General features: G+C 36.6%; 1 protein-coding gene across 4 annotated transcripts in view; it reads left to right on the top strand.

The window, feature by feature from the left end:
* Positions 1 to 3949: 3949 nt before the first annotated feature.
* LOC127511070 (NLR family CARD domain-containing protein 3-like) overlaps positions 3950 to 19991 on the top strand; it is a 146690-nt gene continuing 130648 nt past the window's right edge. For 2 of the 4 annotated variants that reach the window (XM_051891469.1, XM_051891464.1), the window contains exons 1-2: positions 4067 to 4445; positions 6537 to 6650. The gene's annotated coding sequence lies outside the window, so the exon portion shown is untranslated. The other 2 variants (XM_051891465.1, XM_051891466.1) reach the window with 2 other exon arrangements.

Genomic DNA, 19991 nt, shown 5'->3' with positions numbered 1-19991 from the left:
TAAATGTTGCAATTAGCTATCACAACTTAAAAATTAGCATCATAATAACATTCCCGGATTTAACTTGTTTTTAACTTGTTACAAAATAAATTTAACATCAAATTAAGATGTGTAATCAAGAAAAACATTAGAAAAGTTACAAAAATAAGGATAAATGATTTTTGAGAGGTAATGCGTCTTATTCTAATAGTAATAAAATAATTTTATATACAATTTAATAATATGAATATATCAGATTTAATGCACCTTTGAATATTTCAGAGAAACAGTGCTTTAACGGCAGGAACACCATGAAAGCGGACGCTGACTAATTATGTCAAGTGCTACTGCTAAGAGTGCAATGTCAGCCTGTTACCTTGATTCAAATTGTTCATAAGCTTAACTGAATTGGTCTAAAGAGAAAAATAATAATGACTAATTTTGTCAAAAGACTACATATAAAATAGCTACCAAAATTAATGTTGATAACTGCAGTTTGACTAAACGTAATGACAAAGTTAACAAAAATGCAATGACTTTTCGTCGACTAAAACTATGAAAGGCAAAAAAGGCTCAAATGTGACTAAGTCTAAGCATTTTCGTCTGAAGATGAAGAATAAATCAAAAATGGCTGTCAAAATGAACACTGGTCTGAAGCTGAAGCTTTATTTCTTGTTAATTTATCCACTGTAACTAATAAATGCCTAGAGTTGTGTTTGTTTTCTACTAAAAGAGTCAAAAAATAAGCAGATCTAACTATATTTAAGGCCATTTTCTTTCTGTTTGCAATAATGCTTTCTTTCCATGAAATGCAAGAAGAAAAAAAAATCTAGTTTTGCTCCATTTTTCCTAGCTGCTCTCTTAAGGGCCAAAGTGTGCTCGTTGTACCATGGCTTTGGTAGTTCTTTAAAGGGTTAGTTCACCCAAAAATGAAATTTCTGTCATTAATTACTCACCCTCATGTCGTTCCATATCCATAAGACCTTGTTTATCTTTGGAACACAAATTAAGATATTTTTGATGAAATCTGAGGGTATCTGATCCACACACAGGCAACAATGTCATTGCACCTTATGACGTCCAGAAAGGTAGTTGAAAACATGGTTAAAATAGTCAACGTGACAAGAGTGGTTCAACCTTAATTTTATGAAACGATGAGAATACCTTTTGTGTGCAAAAACAAAACAAAAATAATGACTTTATTCAACAATTTGTCATACATAGTGAACTCAGTGCAGGCGTCCTTGTTTACGTGCCAACTCAGCATTGGCCCAAGCTGAACCCGTGAGCCGCACAACGCAGGATCCAGCCAAAAATGAGCCCCATATACGTCCCGTATCCTAGGTTAAAATCATGATTTTTTCACAATTTACAAATAGTTGCAAACATTTGGGATATTTTAAGTACTCAACTGAACAAAATATATAACACTGGCCTAGTGGTTTTTGTATATTTTACTGCAAAATTCTTACAGATTGTGCCTTTTAACGTTGAACCACTGTAGTCACGTTGACAATTTTAACCATGTTTTTAACTACCTTTCTGGATGTCAAAAGGTGCAATGATGTTGCTGCCTATGTGTGGATCAGATACCCTCAGGTTTTATCAAAAATATCTTTATTTGTGTTCTGAAGATGAACGGTTTTACTGGTGTGAGTACTTAATGACAAATTTCATTTTTGGGTGAACTAACCCTTTAAGCGCAAATAAGCAACTGAGTTAGGAAGATTATTTATAAAGCAATCTTTAGTGGTAGAAGTGATGGTTCTACCATATTTGTGGCAGGGTGGCGGTTTTGCAGCCTTGGCTAAATGTAGTATACACGAGACTAGATAATGATCTGAGATGTCGTCGCTTTGCTGCAGAATTTCAACGGCATCAATATCGATTCCCTGTGACAATATTAGATCTAAAGTATGATTACGACAATGAGTGGGTCCTGACACATGTTGTCTAACTCCAATAGAGAGTTTAGAATGTCTATAAATGCCAATCCCAATGTGTCTTTTTCATTATCTACATGAATATTAAAATCACCACCAACAAGGACTTTATCTGCAGCCAGTACTAACTCCGATAGAAAATCAGCAAATTCTTTGATAAAGTCTGGATGGCGCCCTGGTGGCCTGTATACAGTAGACAGCACAAATTTATCATGTACACTAGATAACGTTACATAAAGCACCATCACTTCGAAAGAATTATATTTGAACCAAATGTTCACATTACATGATATCACAATGATCTTGTTTTGAAACAGTGATTATGTAGAATGAAAATATGTAAAACTAGAATGAAACATGAGATCAGGTTTTGAAAGAATGACTAGCTGTGTTACAAGTGTGATCAGTTTGGATTTTTGTCCTAAGAGTTTTGAAAATGTACACCTTACTTGTGAAAATAGTACCAAATTGAATAATAATAATAACTAGATAAAAAAGTTTGTCAAGACAAACTTTAAGTTGGCTTGAAAAAGCCGGTCCAGAAAGTTTGAAGTAGTTTTAAAAGCTTAAAGTTTGAAGGTTTTCACTTTGAAAGTTTAAGTTTTAGTTTAGTAGTTTTGACAGATAGATAGAGGTCAGGGTACTCAAGGTGGTTGCAAGGGTTTTATGTGGTTGCTGGAGTTTTGCTATGCGGTTGCTAAGGTATTCTGGGTGGTTGCTAGGGTGTTGCTATGTGGTTGCTAGGGTACTCGGGCTGGTTGCTAGGATGTTACCAGGGTGATTTGTGTGGTTGCTAGGCAGTTGCCATAGTGTTCTGGGTGGTTGATATGCGGTTGCTAGGTTGTTCTGGGTGGTTACTATGAGATAGAAATGGTCAGATGAGATAGATTTAGATTGATAGATAGATAGAGAAATGGTTAGATGAGATAGATAGATTTAGTTTGATTGTTTGATAGTTTGATAGATATAGATTTAGTTTGATAGATAAATGGTTAGATTAGATGAGATAGATAGATAGATAGAAAAATGGTCATATGAGATAGATAGATAGATGAGTTTATGAGTTTCAATGGATTAGAAATAGTACATAGAATGGCAATTTAATTGAGTCTAATGGGCTTCAGTAGTTTGAATTCTGACAGTTGGAGTTTGAACAGTCTTGGCTCATTTGAACATTTCGTCAATGAAAGTCAAAGGGATTTTTTCAGAGATTTAATAGTCATTTTTAGGAAAACCGTAAGTCGGATCAGTTAGAAAAGATAAAGCACACCAAGTCAGAACAGTCTGAAGGTCTGACCCGAGTTTGGAGTTTGTAGAGTTAAAGCTCTAGGAGGAGTTAGAGTTGGAAATTTTAGTCTCAGAAGAATAATAAGTTTAAATAGCATTACAGTAAGTTGGCTTTTTCAAGCCAACTTAATAAAAACCTATTCTGAAGTTTCCCCTTTTGAATGGATAGTAATGAAACTGAAAGATGTGTTCAGCTACATCTAATTGTTTTCAAAGCATTTCATTTTTTAGATTTAGAATATATTTCAATATGTTACTGTAGAAAGAAAAGTCTTACTCAGTTTTGTATTATTTTCTTGTTTTGAACTTAAGTTTTGTTCAGAGTTTTGCTAAAGTTTGTGTCTAAATGAGAAAATAATTCATGTAATTTGAAAATGTTAATAATTTCTTATTTTTTGGGCGTCACTTTTTGACTTCCTTTGTGCAATATTGTCTTGGGCAATCTTTTTCTGTTATGTGCACATCATAGACAAACCTAGACAAAACAAGAAGTAGTCGTTGCACACAGTGACACCCTCACACACAACCAGAAGTTGAAAATAAACACACATTTATGCACATACATTTCTTATGTGTTATTATATTTCTTGAAATGCCATACAAAGTAAGGTTTGATTCTTAATTAATATGATTGGATGCTCAAGACTTCCTGGAGATTGTTGTTTGACCTGTGCCTATAAATATGACCCTTCTTCCTGAATAAATCTGAGAATGTTTGTACCACACTTGCTCTGTGTCTGCTTGGTCATTCTCCCGAGATCTCGCGCTGCTGCTGCCACACATCACAGAGGTTGAGGCGTCAGTTTCTAAACTGATGACTGAGACTACAAATATTCTACCTGAGGTTGAGATTTTAATCTAACAGAAAGATTTTGTCATTGAATGCATTTTGTCCACATAATTGATAAATGATCCACAGTTCAGCTCACATAGTTTTGAAAAAGTGACTCAAGTATTGAGAAACTGGTCCTAGTGATTGTATAAAAAACTGTAATGTTCAAAACAAGTTTTAACAAACTTGAAAGAAGTACTTCCAAAAAGTTCAGTTCAGTTTACTGAGAACACAAATTTCTGAATAAAAAACAGATTAGAGTTGGTGTGTTTGCTGACGTCTGACCGTTACTGACACTTTAAAAGCAGTTTCACTTCCTCCAGGGAGCAAAAGAAATTTCAGAGCTGCTGTTCAACACGACAGTTCAGAAGAGAAAAAAGAAGAGTCTACAAATATTGTTTGAGGTGCGTGTTTCATGTTTCTTTAGTTGTTTTCATGCATTTTCAAATATAGAAAACTTCTATTGCAAAAATATAAAGTTCATAAACACATACAATATTTTCACTTTTGAATGCAGATCTGTGAAATGTGAGATGGGAAAAGTAGCGCTGAATAATAATGATTTTTAATTAACTGACAAATAATCTGTGCTTTCACATGTGCTGAAAACCTCTGAAGCTTAGAAACGTTTATCTGAAGTAAACTAACCCTGAAACATCTTCTCTAAGACATAAACCTGCTTTCTGGAAGGTGTGTGTGTGCGTGTGTGTTTTAAAAAACAGTGACAAAAAGAGCAGCACATTGACACTCTCTGGTTTGAGGCTGAGCTCTCCCTTCCGTCTGATAACAGATCTGTTTCCTCCACTGAGATGTGTAAATCTCACTTAAAAATGTACTTAATTTCTGTTTTAATTGTTGAAGTTTTTGGAGCTGTATTTTGTTTTATCTTTGTTTTTGATGTATATATTTTCTATGATGTTTTATGGTGTTTTTACTGACTGTAGAGTCTTTTGGTCTACAGTGTAGTTGTAAAGGACTCTATAAATAATTTAGACCTTGACACTCAAGAGTTGAGGCATGACCAATGACTATTGCCTGTTGCAACCTGGTAAAGTTAACCTGGAGCTGTTTCCAGCAAGCCAGGGGATCCTCTTCTCCATCAGCTGCTGGATGAATCAAGTATCTGTTGAAATGAGGAAGTTTCTCTGGAAACACATGAAATCTTGAAATAGCTGCCAAGTGTCTTTGCTTTCACAGACGAGGCTGCTGCTAAATTCTGTGACTCTGTGATATGTGATCTTTTCTCTGTCATGTTTTTTTAACATTACAAATCAAGTTACTTCAGTTTTAACACATTTTCAGAACAGGAATGAATACCACTCTTGCAGCTTCTTCTATATCTCTGTCATTGTTGTTTTGATGGCTGGGATGTTGTCTGGACTGATGTAGTTTGTTAAAACAGCTTCACAGTGATAAACAGAAGGAAACAACAGGATCAATTATGGAAACAGCTGTGGAGACGGTTCAGATTCTGCTGTAAAGTGACTCTGAAAGACAGTAGTGTCGTTATTTAGCTCAAGTCAGTTCAGAGTTGATTCAGATGAACTATGAATCATATTTCATTTATTATCACTATTTCTTCTCCTCTCGATTTATTAAGCATAATCATGTGCAGTATTTGCCTGCTGGTTATTTAGCCTGAAAACATTTCATTTTATTTTGGAATTTGCATTATCTTGCATTGCTAACAAACCTCCACAAGCTTTCATGGCTGTTGTTGCCTGATTTCATATATTGTGTCTGATCTGTGAGTTGATGTTTGTGCGTCTGTGTGGATCTGTTGAGTGCACAAGATTTTCACTCCATAGTTTCAAACCAAAGCAAAAAGAATAGATGAAGAGCTGAATGAAGATCAAATTCAGTAGAGCAGGTGGTGCTGTCAACCAATGTACTCCTGTACTGGACTGTTGAAGTGACAGCTTTAACATGAGATAATGATCATTTATTTTTTAAATCAAACCCAGATGGGATGATAAATAAAATTATAGTCATCTGCACTTTTTACAGTTTTTACTAACTTTAGGACATGTTTCTCAATACACTTTTTCAAAACTCTAAAAGCTAAACAACAGGCAGCATTATACTTTTTTTTTTGTAAAATCTCTTTACAAATCAAGAATGACACTCTACTATTTAGAATTCACTGCAGTTTATGTTACATAGGCCATGTTTTCATTACAGTACATTATTCCTAGATGATCACTGTTTGTTTAGATGGTAATGAAGATGAAAGACTGTGTGAATTTGTGTCAAAGCAATGATACAACATGTCACTTTGAGAAGGGCAGTTTCAGTGCTCTGCAGTCCTATAACCAGACTGAAATTTGTCATGAATCGACACATGATGATAGTGGGATAGGAGACTGGAGCAGTAGCTGAATCTAGAGGCTGAAGACAAACAGATGCAAAACACACAGTATTGAGAGAACAAGCAGCCGTTTTCCTCTGTGAATATGCGCTAAATGGATGTTTGACAATTTCGTTGCTTTTTGGAGTTTTCAGAAACATTCAGATGAAATCCTGCAGGCGCCGTGCCTTCTCCGTACATGAAATAAAAGCACATCCTTGAATGAGCATGGATTTCCAGCGTATTTACTTGAAGTTATCAGGTAGGCTAATATTTATGGTTTGATCCATTCCAGAGGCAGCCAAAATCAGAATTTATAATGGACTGAATAGCTCTCTCTGAACTTGACCTGCGATTCCACACTGACTGACATATGCACATGAATCACGGTCACACGCACACGCTCAGAGCAATATTGTTTTAGCTATGTTTATAGTATTAAAATATTTTGAAGGACAAAAACATGAACTTTATTGGCTTTACTTCAAGTTGGCTGTCACTTTACTTTTCCGCGAGCCCCTATGCGCTCGCAACACTTGGCACAGCCCTTGCGATGGTTCTGTCATTAATTAATATGAATTAATATAGATAGCCTTTTGCTTGACTACGTTATCAAACAGCTAATAATGTGTTGCTAATGTTACACAAACCATGTTCCTGTTCTTCATCTCAGAGTCAGACAGCTGCCTTCTAACAATCAGTATCCTTACCAACGCTTTGAACAACTCAGAACGTCAGTGGAGAAAGGCTTATAGTTCATCATAACATCGTAATAGACTTGCTATATTGATAAATCTACACAATTTTTCATATCAACAAAAAATATACCGGGATAACCTGGCTTCTCCCGAGACTTTCCTGCTTCAGAGCAGTCATAGTTAATGATATGCTAAAGCCTGCCGGCACGCTGTTATGATTGGTTACAAGGTAGTCTGTGATGTCACAAACACCCACGATTTCAAACCGCGGGTTTTAGACTGTCTTTGGTTTACTGCAGTTTCAGACATAAAATATAAAGCATATAAACATATAAATAATAGGCATATAAACAACATTAAAAACTTGATTTTCACCACAGGGGGTCTTTAAGACTTAAGTTAGGTATATGCCAGGCTAAAGACATGAGTCTATATTCAATATTTAAACTGTGAGAGTGTGTTTGAGTCTGTTTTTGAGTTGAGCAAGCCAATAACATATAATATTATAATATTTTTAACTTAGAAAATGGAGAATTGTCACCTGGTCTAGAGGAAAAATTGAGTTGTGTATATAAATAAAACTCCAACTAAATATTTAGTTTGACCTCTACAAGTAGTCAATGTTTTCAGAAGGTTCGACACCTGCTTTCACTATTTTAAAAATATTATTTATTTATTTTCAAATAATACCTTTATTTTTTTAAACTGCCTGGTAAAAGTGGACCTTTTTCTTCGTGTCCAACAGCAGTGAGTCAGTGAAGGACGATGGCATCTGGCTGAACCGCACTATGACGCACCAGATGAGCAGGAAGAAGAAAAGCTGAAACACAAGGAAGGTAATGAAGGAAAGAATATCAGTGTATCATATTGAATTTGTCATTTAAGAAATTTCAAGAATCTCTCTCTATTCTAGTCCAGATGAGCAGCAGCACTCACTGTGGGGTCGGTGTTGATGTGAACGCTGAAACAGGAGCAACTGTAAATGCACCTTTACTCACTGGAAACACCTTCACAGGCCCAGTGAACATCTACAGCTCTGCAGGAAATGGTATCAATATAACAGTGCTTACTGAGACACAACTAATGAAGTTTGTTTTATGGCAATATTGCTAATGGGCAGACATGCTTTAGCTACAAGACAGTCTTTTATTTATCTGTATATTTTGTCTTTCACACTATTCTTTCTCCACACAGTGACACAAAAATCCTCAGAGAGAGAACCAGAGAAGCACACAGTAGATCAAGGTACAACAGTCGTGTTTTTTCACACTGCACTGACAGATGCCTGACCGACACCAACAGACACTTCCGTTGGGTCTGGTTGGATCATTGTGTTTTCCCCCTGTTGACAGTGGCTGGTGTTTGCTTTCATCAACTGAACGTGTTCAATCAGTGTTTATCAGGTTGTGGAATGTTTGAGCAGGGACATATTGTTAGGCAGCTCACAGTGTTGAAGTATAAATTACTAGAGTAAGTACTTACAAATTATTAACAAACTATTAGTTTATAATTTATTCAGTTTATATATTGTAGTCTCTACATTGTTAATATATTAATAGGGACTCTCCATAGGCATAATGGTTTTTATACTGTACAGTGTATATTCTATCACCCTACACTAACTCTAATTTTAATATAATAAGTAAAAATATGACTTAAACTAAAGTGTTAATTATTTATGGTTAATAAGTTGTTAACAAAGCATAGATAAACATTATCTAACTCTTTGCATATGAGCTAAATAAACAATAATAATTTGGTTAATTACAGTGACAATGAATGGATAACTCACCATTTGTATATAGCCTATTAATAAATTAACAATGTAAAGGCTACAATATATTAACTATGAATGAACTATAAACTAATAGTTTGGAAATTATTTGTAAGTATTTTATTACTGTATACCCAATAATGTGCATATTCATTATCATTAATAACAATCATGAAAACAAGAGAATATGTAACAGCAAGCAGCAACTGCAGGGCCAAACACAACAGCGGTAGATCTTAAAGCTATTTCATATGCAAAAATGTCAGCCAATCACAGCAGTGGGCATTTACGCTGAAGTCTCACAGCAGACACACCCCTTAAAACAGAGCGTTCAAATCAAAGGGCTATAATCAGGGTAGGAAAAATGCCTTTTTTTCTAAATTATGACAATTTTCGATGTAAATATCATATTAACATTATAAGTGCACCCCAGGAAACATTATAAAACAAAACAATGCAGTTTATGACCCCTTTAAGCAGGACAAATCATGCTGGAACTACAGCTTCACATCCTGATTGGTGTGCTAGCTGTCAATGGCTTGATATATCAAAAAGCTTTTAATAACTTATTGGCTTAAAGATTATCTGAGTCTAATGGAGACAATCCACTGAATGCTCTGAAAGGAATTAGAAAATAATTTAGAAACTTTTAAATTGAAACCAAGGTGTTAGGAGTGGGATATATACCAGCAGACATGGTTAACCATAGAAATTAGTCAAGCAGTAGAGATTTTGTGGTTATCCATTGGGGTTATACTCACGTGACATTGTAGTGAGCCAAGAACTTTTTTTTTTTAATTATGTTAGGCTAGTAGCAATATTGGTTGCAATTGGTGTTGAAAATTAAATTAAATGGTTAAATTAAACTATATAATTTAATGTAATTTAAATGTAATTAAAAATATTTCAATCATAACAACCTTATCTTAAACAAAAATAACTATTTTGTTATATATATTGGTAGCGAGAAATAAAATGACTCATATTGTGATATATGATGTAAGATTTTGATTGCTCACCCCTACAAGATGTGTATGTAAGTTGACATAAGTTAAGGCATTTCCATGACCACAAATGTAGTCAACTTAAGCATAATCTGTGTAAAACTGCATTTAAACACTGTTACAGTATTAAAGTGATTAATTTGAATATGGTAGAAACACTTTTCAAATTACCACACATGTGCGGCGGTTATTTTTGTAATGGGAATCACAGACTAAATTTGAATTTACATACAGATTTTATTACTTATTGAAAATCTGATAACTTTTTGCTGATTTTTTTCCCTCTTTCTCAAAGGCTCAACTGCAGAGGACAGTAAAGCTGCTCATCATGATTACAAAGAGACCAGCCGCAGATTGAAGGACAAATTAAAACAGGAGTGTGAGCGAATATTGGTTGGTAATTCTCAGACGGGTCATCAGAAATACCTGAACGATATTTACACTGATCTATATGTGGTGGAGAATGAGACTGGAGGAATAGTGAGTGAGCACGAGGTGAGACAGATCGAATTAAAACAATTTGCTGCCAAGGACACACCGATCCAGTGCAATAATCTTTTTAAAGTCAATAATGGTCGACGAAACAGAAAAGTGCTGACGATGGGCATCGCAGGGATAGGAAAAACGGTGTCCGTCAATAAATTAATCCTTGACTGGGCTGAAGGAAAAGAAAATCAGGATATTGCCTTCATTTTTCCTCTTCCATTCCGTCAGCTAAATTTGATCAGAAATAATTGCAGTCTAATGGGACTGCTTCACAAATACTTCTTTAATGATCCTAAAGAATTGCCCTCTCTTCCTGAAGGTGATGGTAAAATCATGTTCATCTTTGATGGGCTGGATGAATGTCGCTTCCCTTTGAGCTTCATAAAGGATGATAGATTTACAGATGTTCACAAAGAAACAACAGTGAGTAAAATGATTACAAGCCTGATCAAGAAACATCTGGTTCCCTCTGCTCTTGTCTGGATCACATCCAGACCAGCAGCAGCCAGTCTGATACCCCGAAACTACATTGATCAGGTGACTGAAGTGCGCGGATTTAACAATGAGCAGAAAGAGCAATACTTCAACAAAAATAGCAGTTCTGAGGTTGCTGGAAACATCATCCGTCATATAAGGAAATCCAGGAGCCTGTACATCATGTGCCACATCCCCATCTTCTGCTGGATCTCTCTCACTGTTCTTAAGCCTCTACTGGCTCAAAAGAGTGATGAAAAAACTCCCACAACTCTCACAGGGATGTACACAAACTTCTTACTTACTCAGCAGCAACAGATGGAAGAAAAATACAGGTATGATCCTGAACCTAAAGCCAATGCCAGGTCTTTTGATCAGATTATTCTGAAGCTTGGGAAACTGGCCTTTCAACAGCTGGAGAAAGGAAACCTGATTTTCTACAAAAAAGATCTTGAGGAATGTGGACTAGAAGTCAATGAAGAGACGATATTCTCTGGGTTATGCACTCAGATCTTTCAGGAGGAAAAGGCTATTTCAGCAAGAAACGTTTACAGCTTCATACATCTCAGCATCCAGGAATTCCTTGCTGCTCTTTATGTGTTTTTGATTAGCAAAGAAAAGAAAACAAACCCATTTCTTGAATCCTGGAGAGAAAACCTGAAATGGTATTTCTCCAAAAAGACACTGTTTAAAGTTCATAAAACTGCAATCAACAAGGCTGTACAAAGCGAGAACGGACACCTGGACCTTTTCCTCCGGTTCCTTCTGGGTCTCTCACTGGAGTCTAATCAGAGTGACCTGAAGGAACTACTACCAGAACTGGAACTGAAAACAAAGAACGTTGAAGACACTGTTGACTATATCAAACAAAAAATAGAGATGGAGAAATCAGTGGAAAGGACCATCAATCTCTTCCACTGTCTGAGTGAGCTGAAAGATGACTTTGTGAAGGAAATCCAGAAGAATCTGAGTTCAGGAAATCTTTCAGCACAGAATCTCTCCTCTGCTCAGTGGTCTGCTCTGGCTTTTGTGCTCCTGATGTCAGAAGAGACTCAAGAAAAATTTGAACTGCAGAAGTACAGAAGATCTGATGAAGCACTGATGAGACTGCTGCCAGTGATCAAAAACACCACAAGAGCACTGTAAGAGTCTTCTTTACATTCATTTATATACAATGTTGGTCTTTTGTAATTGGGCCTTCTTTTTCCATGGATGACTTGTTGGCCTAGACTGTTCAGAAAAATGAATAAATGTAAATGTATCAATGTGTGTGATGATATTAAATACCAAAGTGTCTCCACCATCAGACAAGTTGAACCTGAGTTTTACCAATTTTATTATTCTTAAGTGTATCATAAATTAAAGAAACTGAAAATAATGGTTTGATGTTTTATGAAAAGAAAATTGTTTGTTTGCTTACATCACTACAGTCAAACACCATGTCCTAACTAGACCCGATGGGATAAGATTCCAACGACAAGCAATTTGACTGTCAACACTAGACGTGACGTGACAATGAAAAGCGATAAAATCAATCAAAAACCACAGCCAATCAGAAGAGAGTGTGGGTGGGCTCAGCAGACACAATGAAATAGGCACAGAATGATATTCAAACTCACATACACGCTTTTAGCATTAAATAAAGCACATAAACAGTAAATTATCATTATCAGTATATTATCATTGCTATACTTGCTGTTGCAGCTCCAGTTGCGATGTCGCGGAGAAATAGTAACTGAATCGTTGCGTGTCACGGCTGTTTAGGACAAAACATGGAAAAGATACCTTTTATCGCGTGTTGCGGCATTGCGTCTGGTTAGGACATTGTGAAAGGGTTTTCCAAGTTATCTATGCTCTAGATTGTAAACACTACCTAATAAGCACTGATATTGCTGTTTGTTTTGTTCTCTACACAGGCTACAGTGCTGCAATCTCACTGCTCAGTGTTGTGAGAGTTTGTCTTCAGCTCTACAAAACTCTGCCCTGAGAGAGCTGGACCTAAGTAACAATGACCTGCAGGATTCGGGAGTGAGGCTGCTCTCTGATGGACTGAAGAGTCCAAACTGTCAGCTGGAGATACTGAGTTAAATTGTTTTACAATAATCTATCACAATAAAATATGCACACATTCACTCTTATTTGTATGCTTAATATGCTGAAAGTGAATGAATGAATACTTTTACTCTGGTACATTTCGACAGACACTTTTGTTAATTTTATGACTGAATCAACAGAAAATAACAGCATACAAACTGCACAGGTCAGTGTGTGATAGTAATGTCTGATTGTGAAACTAATGTCATGTGGACTGTTGCTGTGTCTTTGTAGGTTGTCTGGCTGCATGGTGACAGAGGAAGGCTGTCGTTATGTGTCTTCTGCTCTGAGTTCAAACCCCTCACACCTGAGAGAGCTGGATCTGAGCTACAATCACCCAGGAGATTCAGGGGTCAAGCTGCTCACTGATAAACTTAACCATCAAAACTACACACTGGATAAACTCAAGTATGTTGAGCAGGAAGAGTTTGACTTTATTTCTTTCATACATTTACAAAAGTTCTTACTGAGAATAGAGGTTTAGCTGTAGTTATACTACAGGGCTGAAACAGGTGGTTACTTGTCAGAATGTATCCTTATTTGGTCCTTAGAGACTTAATGTGATGTGATATTAACAGTGAAGCCTGTAGCTTCGTGTGCGTGATGGGTGTGTGTGATATGTGCAGAGCGAGATCAGCTGGATAAACGTGGTTCTACAATAAAACAAATAAAACTCAATTAGTTTTCTGATATGATTTGTACAACAAAGTGCTGCGTCATTATCGTTTCACATGAGTGAACTTGTGAGACATTGCAAACGTGATAAATGCAAAATACAGCAGCTGATCTTTTACAACTGAAGAATTATTTTATTGATGCATCTAACAGCATATCAAGACAATGATTATTAAACTGAATAATGAAACACTTACAGTCTGCAATGACGCACGCGATGGTATTCACCATACAATTCCACCAATCTCCGGAGCGATCACACAACATCAGCCGCCCATCACATTTGAAAACTGCTCACGATTTGAGTGCTCTATGGTCGATCTATAACTGGACGGCCTTAATCCACCTTGACTCATTTATTTACAATAATAACACACACCACATTTCTTCCTTCTTTTCCTCCATTGCCGTGTATCCGATCTCGCGCTATTTTTGCCGAACTCGTGAGACTTCAGATTAAACGCCGCCTACTCAGCAGATGCAATACTCAAACAGATCACTGTACAAATATTATAATAATATAAGTTTAACTTGAACATGGCCTTTTGCACAATAATAATGTTGCATCGTTATGATAAACACTTAGATATTTATCATGAACTTCAACAGGTAAATTTCATCTGTTCATTGACACACACTTCCACACAAGTAATCCACCTTGCACTTACAGTCACTCTCACTCTTTCTACAGATACAACCTGACGAAAAGGGGTGGCACATGTGCACAGACTCATTTTCTTTAAACAGTTAAAGGGTTAGTTCACCCATAGTGCACAAGAGACTGACAAGGAAATGAGAAAATTGTTGAATAAAGTTGTTATTTTTGTTTTAGCACACAAAAAGTATTCTCGTTGCTTCATAACATGGGATAGTTCGCCCAAAAATGAAAATTACCCCATAATTTCTTTACCCTCAAGCCTTTCTAGGTGTATATGACTTTGTTCTTTCAGCTAAACACAATCAGAGTTATATTAAAATTATCCTGGCTTGTCCAAGCTTTATAATGGAAGTGATTGGAGGATGAGTTTTTGAAATCCAAAAAAGTGCATCCATCAATCATAAAACGTACTTCCATGCAGCTCCGGGGGTTAATAAAGGCCTTTGGAAGGGAATCGATGCATTTGTGTGAAAAAAAAAAAAAATGTAAAACTTCATAAAGTAAAATAACAAGCTTCCAGTGCGACAGCTATTTGCATTTGACATACGTCCATAAAGCGTTAACCCTCTGAAGTCTGAGGCTGATTTGGGGCCCTGGAGAAGTTTTGACATGCCCTGACATTTGTGCTTTTTTCAGTAGCTTATAAACATATTAATGACAAAAGTCTCATTACACTGTATTCAGCACAAAGTAGGCTACAATAATATGTGAGCAACAAGTATGTACATGTTTGTATTTTTGAGAGAATTATGTATATGCATGGTTTTTTGAAAAAAGAAGTCACTGAAATAAGGCCTCAAAACACATACTAAATATTTTCTTCACAAGACTTTTGGGAACTATATTTTAGTCTAGAATTTTTGCTTCAAAGTGATGTTAACTCCCTTGAGTCGGAGGTATCGCCGGCGATACCACCTCGGTTTATTTCTTACCAGCGTGAAAGAGACTCAAAATACTCCGTCAATGTTGCACATACAATTAAGAGTTATACACCATTTTAATCTGTGAAACACTTTTTTATTTGTGTACACTCAGATTAAAAACAAAATGTTGTGCTTTTTGTAAAATAAAAAAAAACTAACATGATGCATGATCTGTCGTCTCCCTCTGAACGAAGTCCAATCTGATCGTTCTCAGAAAATTAACTGTAACTTAGTGAATACTAATCACAAAAAAATGAGACTTATGTCTAAAGAAACGTTGAAATGTCAGGTTTTAAATCGTGTAAGTCGTAATCTGTATGAAAAGAGAGCCATGTCAGACGCCCGTGATTCAGCTCATTATCCGCTAATGCGGCCACGCCCACGGAGCGAGCGCTATTCAGACGCAAATTCTGAGGCAATACATGTATACATCGTCTCAATCGTGTATTTATTGTCTTGAAAAGTGTTTATCTCTATGTTATAGGCGTGATTAGCTATCTCTGGAAGCCTCTGTTAGTTCCTGGAATGTCACATGATATGCCTGTTCTTCTTTAGAGTAATTTGTGGACTAAAGGTGTACAGAGCGCTCTCCGGCTGCAAGTATGAATTGAAAACACAGTATCCAGTGCTCATAGTAATGACAATAAATATTGAATAAATATTACTCCTCTGTATAGAAAATTGACATAAACATGAGAATCCATCAATATTTCTCCAAATGTGCATGCTTTTAAGATAAAAGGCTATATGAAATGCCATAGAGGTAACATGAATGTTCAGACGCTTTGCATCACAGAAATACATTTTATTTTAAAGTATATAATAGAAAACTATTATTTTAAATTGTAATAATATTTCACAGTATTGCTGTTTTTTCTGTATGTTTGATATACACCATGATGAGCTTGAGACATGATCACAGAGGGTTTTTTCACAGCCTACCTGACTGAAAGAGCTCATTATTATGCAAATCCTTTGTCTTCTCAGGTGTGAATCACAGCATTATTCATGAAGATTCACGCCTCCACGCATACTGTGTTTCTTGACAAAAAGTGCCTTACAAAATTTAAATATCTATATTGTTTTATAGAGTAGGCAGGATAATTTTTACATAATTTTGAAGCAAAAACTCTAGTCTACAACCTCCAATACCTAGAAGTCTTGTGAACACAAATTTATTTATTTATTTTTTTTTTGGTCTTATTTCAGTGACTTAAGTTTTTTGTTTTTTCAATAACCACGCATAAACAGTATTCCTTCAAAAAAACAAACATGTACATACATGTTTCTCACATATTATGGTAGCCTAGTTTGTGCTGAATACAGTGTAATGACACTTTTGTCATTAATATGTTTATGAACAACTGAAAGAAGCACAAATGTCAGGGCATGTCAAAACTTGTCATTGTGTACTACGTTGCGGAAGTTAACGCTTTTTGGACGTACGTCGAATGCGAAGAGATGTTGCTGCTGAACACACACTCATACACACACTCACACACGTGCAACTATACACACACAAATGAAATGGTGTGGCTATAACAATATAGCAAAATTGAGTCCGAAGAAAAGTGATCTAACGAACACTTATGGATTTATCCCATACAATCTCATCCAGCTTGGACTCGACCATTACCACATCCCAATTGCTATTCGAAAAAAAAATTATCACCAGCTATCTAGAAGGGATCAAACTTAGGTTTACTTCAGCCCAGTGGAAAACCAAGTGGCAGGATCTTCAGAAGGGAATTCCAACGGGATGTATCATCTCCCCCTCTTTATTATGGGCATGAACATTCTAATAACAGCAGCAAAAGGTGTATCCCCTGGCCCTGTCAGGCATCATCCAGCCAGTGCTGCGGGGTTTCATGGACGACCTAACAATAACAACTGCAACACCTGTCCAAGCGAGATGGGTTTTAGAAACCCTGGACAACGTAGCCACTTGGGCAAGGTTGTCATTTAAGGCTATGAAGTCCAGAATGTTGGTGATATAAAGTAATATAAGATATACCAACTGGAGAGTGTTGTGGTTAAGGGTCGAAAAACTCAAGGAAGGTTGGGTACCACCTGATGACATCTGGTGCTGGCTGAAAGCTACGGTTACCTAAACGGGTAAAAGAAAGCACCCAACAGGTGTATCCTACAATAGTAAATTGGAAAATGAAAAAACGGCACCTTTTTCGTTTTCCTTTTTTTTCAAACAAATTGAAAAACAAGAATTCAGCTTGATCGAACGTTACAAAGAGGACATTTGGGACATTAACAGAACGTTCACACACGATCCTCTGTTGGTCATTTAATAACCTTCTCGATATGACTTTAGGGTTACATTCTATTTTGGTTATTTTATGGTCGCGAGAACGTTACAAAGAGGACATTTGGGAAGTTAACAGAATGTCCTATAGTAATAGTCCCCTAAACAATCCCAGAACTTTCTGAATGTTCCCTGAAGGTCCACCAAATAACGTCCCCCAACCCTTAAAAGAACAACACATCGTGACCATCTCTGAATGTCCTGGGAACGTTACTAGGTGACAGGTTACCCCGCTAGAAATTTTACGTTCCCAGAACATTCTTAGAACGTCCCCACTGGTGTTAAGGACATTGTCTAGTAACGTTCCCAGTACGTTCATAGACGGTCGCGATGTGGCGTTTTAAGGGTTGGGGGACGTCATTTGGTGGACCTTCAGGGAACATTCAAGACGTTCTGGGAATGTTTAGGGGGCTATTACTATAGGACGTTCTGTTAACTTCCCAAACGTCCTCTTTGTAATGTTTTGTTAGTCAATTTAGCTCTAATTTTCAATTCAATTTTTTGACAAGGGCAGCAGGGATGTTCTGAGAATATTTCCAAATAAAATAAGGTTCCCTAAATGTTCAGAGAACGTCCTGGATGTTCCCTGAAGGTCTGCCAAATAACGTCCCCCAAACCTTAAAAGAACTCCACATCATGACCATCTGAACGTACTGGGAACGTTACTAGACAACGTCCTTAGCACCAGTGGGGACGTTCTGAGAACGTTCTGGGAACGTAAAATTTCTAGCGGGGATGATAATACTTGACTTGATTTTCCACCCATTCTCACTCACGAGGAGTCCGATACTGCCGCACGTCTAAGAGAATGCTATACTGGCGGCAAACGCGTCCAGCGAAGCGGGACATTCTAAGCGCTTAATATGAAAAATAAGCGCTTAATGTAGGCTACTAGTGATATTGGAGGAGCAAATTCACTACACTATGAACACAATTAATAACACGTTAAGCATTTTCCTAGAAAATAAAATACAGTTATGAAGTAAACGCATAATGCATTAAGGCACTGATATTAAATGACCAATAAAGATATGCAGACAAGCAGGTCAGGCCGAATATGAAGCCAATGCGCTTTCAATGTTCAGCGTTTTCCACATAAAAATATTGTCCTTCCACTTTGTTTAGGTTGCCATTGTCTTGGTTTTAGATGCTGTTGATGACAAGAAAATGTGCGAGAAAATAGTTTTTCCCTGGTTGTTGTTTTAGAAGGATTAAGCCACGTAAAGCGTTAATGTCCCAGCGACGCAGCCGTAACGCATCTCAATTCAATGAGAATCGAGAAATATTTCATGTCAAACCTCCACTGAGGCAAAGGGTATGGGAATTTTGTCATCATAACATATGTTGGTATATTTTCAATTTGAACAGCATAGCATATGCTATAGCCTATTAAGTGACTCCTAATCCTAAACAATTTCTCAATATAAAACAATATAAAACACCTAACAGAGCCAGACGAAAAAGTCACACTAGTTTAGATGTCGTTTTGGCCTTTATTTATATAAAACAGAGTAAAAAGCAAAATGAGGGGATTGAGACCACACGCGGGAACTCGATAATGTTAGAGCGCTAAACAAGGTTATAAGGTTTAGAAATGTCATGTTTAGGTTAAAATATAAATGTAATTTAACGAATGAAAATGAATCAATGTCATTTAGGCAGGCTCTTGAAGCAAGTCATTCTATTGACACCAGAGGAAAAGGCACTAGGGGGCGCTTTCGCGTCTGTGTGTATGACGCAAAACACTGGAAATTAAATTTAGCATTTTTACATATTAAAAAACAAGTTGTATATCATTTTTTAACAAAATAATCTTGCTTAAGGAAAATTAGCTTGTATCTGCTAATTCTATTCATCAGTGTTAAAATAAAAAACAAAGAAATAAAAACAAAGAAAGGAAAAAGGAATAGATGCAAAAGTACACGGACCAATCAACAACTTGAATATTTGATCTGTACATGTGGGCGGGAATGAAACACCCCTTTCCACTGATTGGTCACCAAACCGTGCCATCATCAGTTCTTCCGCAGTTCAGTGCAGCAGAATAATAGTCCTCCGTTGCGATGGATTCTTAATGCGTTTATAGGGAATACTACACTACATTTAGTACACTAACTACATTTAATCTCCTTCTCATCAAACAGCCAGACTAACGAATAGCTTAACACATACAGTACAGAGGCAGAGCCTAGACAAGGCTTTCTTATGTGTGTCCATAAATTCGGCAACCTACGCGTGTTTATCTCAGAAATATTATTATTATACTAGTTTATCTCAGAAATAACAATTTACTTCGCACCTGCACTCACAACTATCTAATAGCCAACACCTTTGGCACACTGCCTGTTTTATTATTGCTGACCACCTATCAAAATCTGTGTGGCAACGCTGCGCGACTTGCTGGACAGCACAGAGATATAGTGAAGCCCAGACCAGTATCAATTTAAGTCATCATACACAGAAGTCATAACTTTTGTTTTAGGCAATACACTGAGATTTG

This window comes from Ctenopharyngodon idella, chromosome 4 (genome assembly GCF_019924925.1).
Source record: "Ctenopharyngodon idella isolate HZGC_01 chromosome 4, HZGC01, whole genome shotgun sequence".
Lineage (NCBI taxonomy): Eukaryota > Metazoa > Chordata > Actinopteri > Cypriniformes > Xenocyprididae > Ctenopharyngodon > Ctenopharyngodon idella.
Note: the sequence above shows the minus strand (reverse complement) of the source record. Positions and strands in the feature narration are given on the sequence as shown.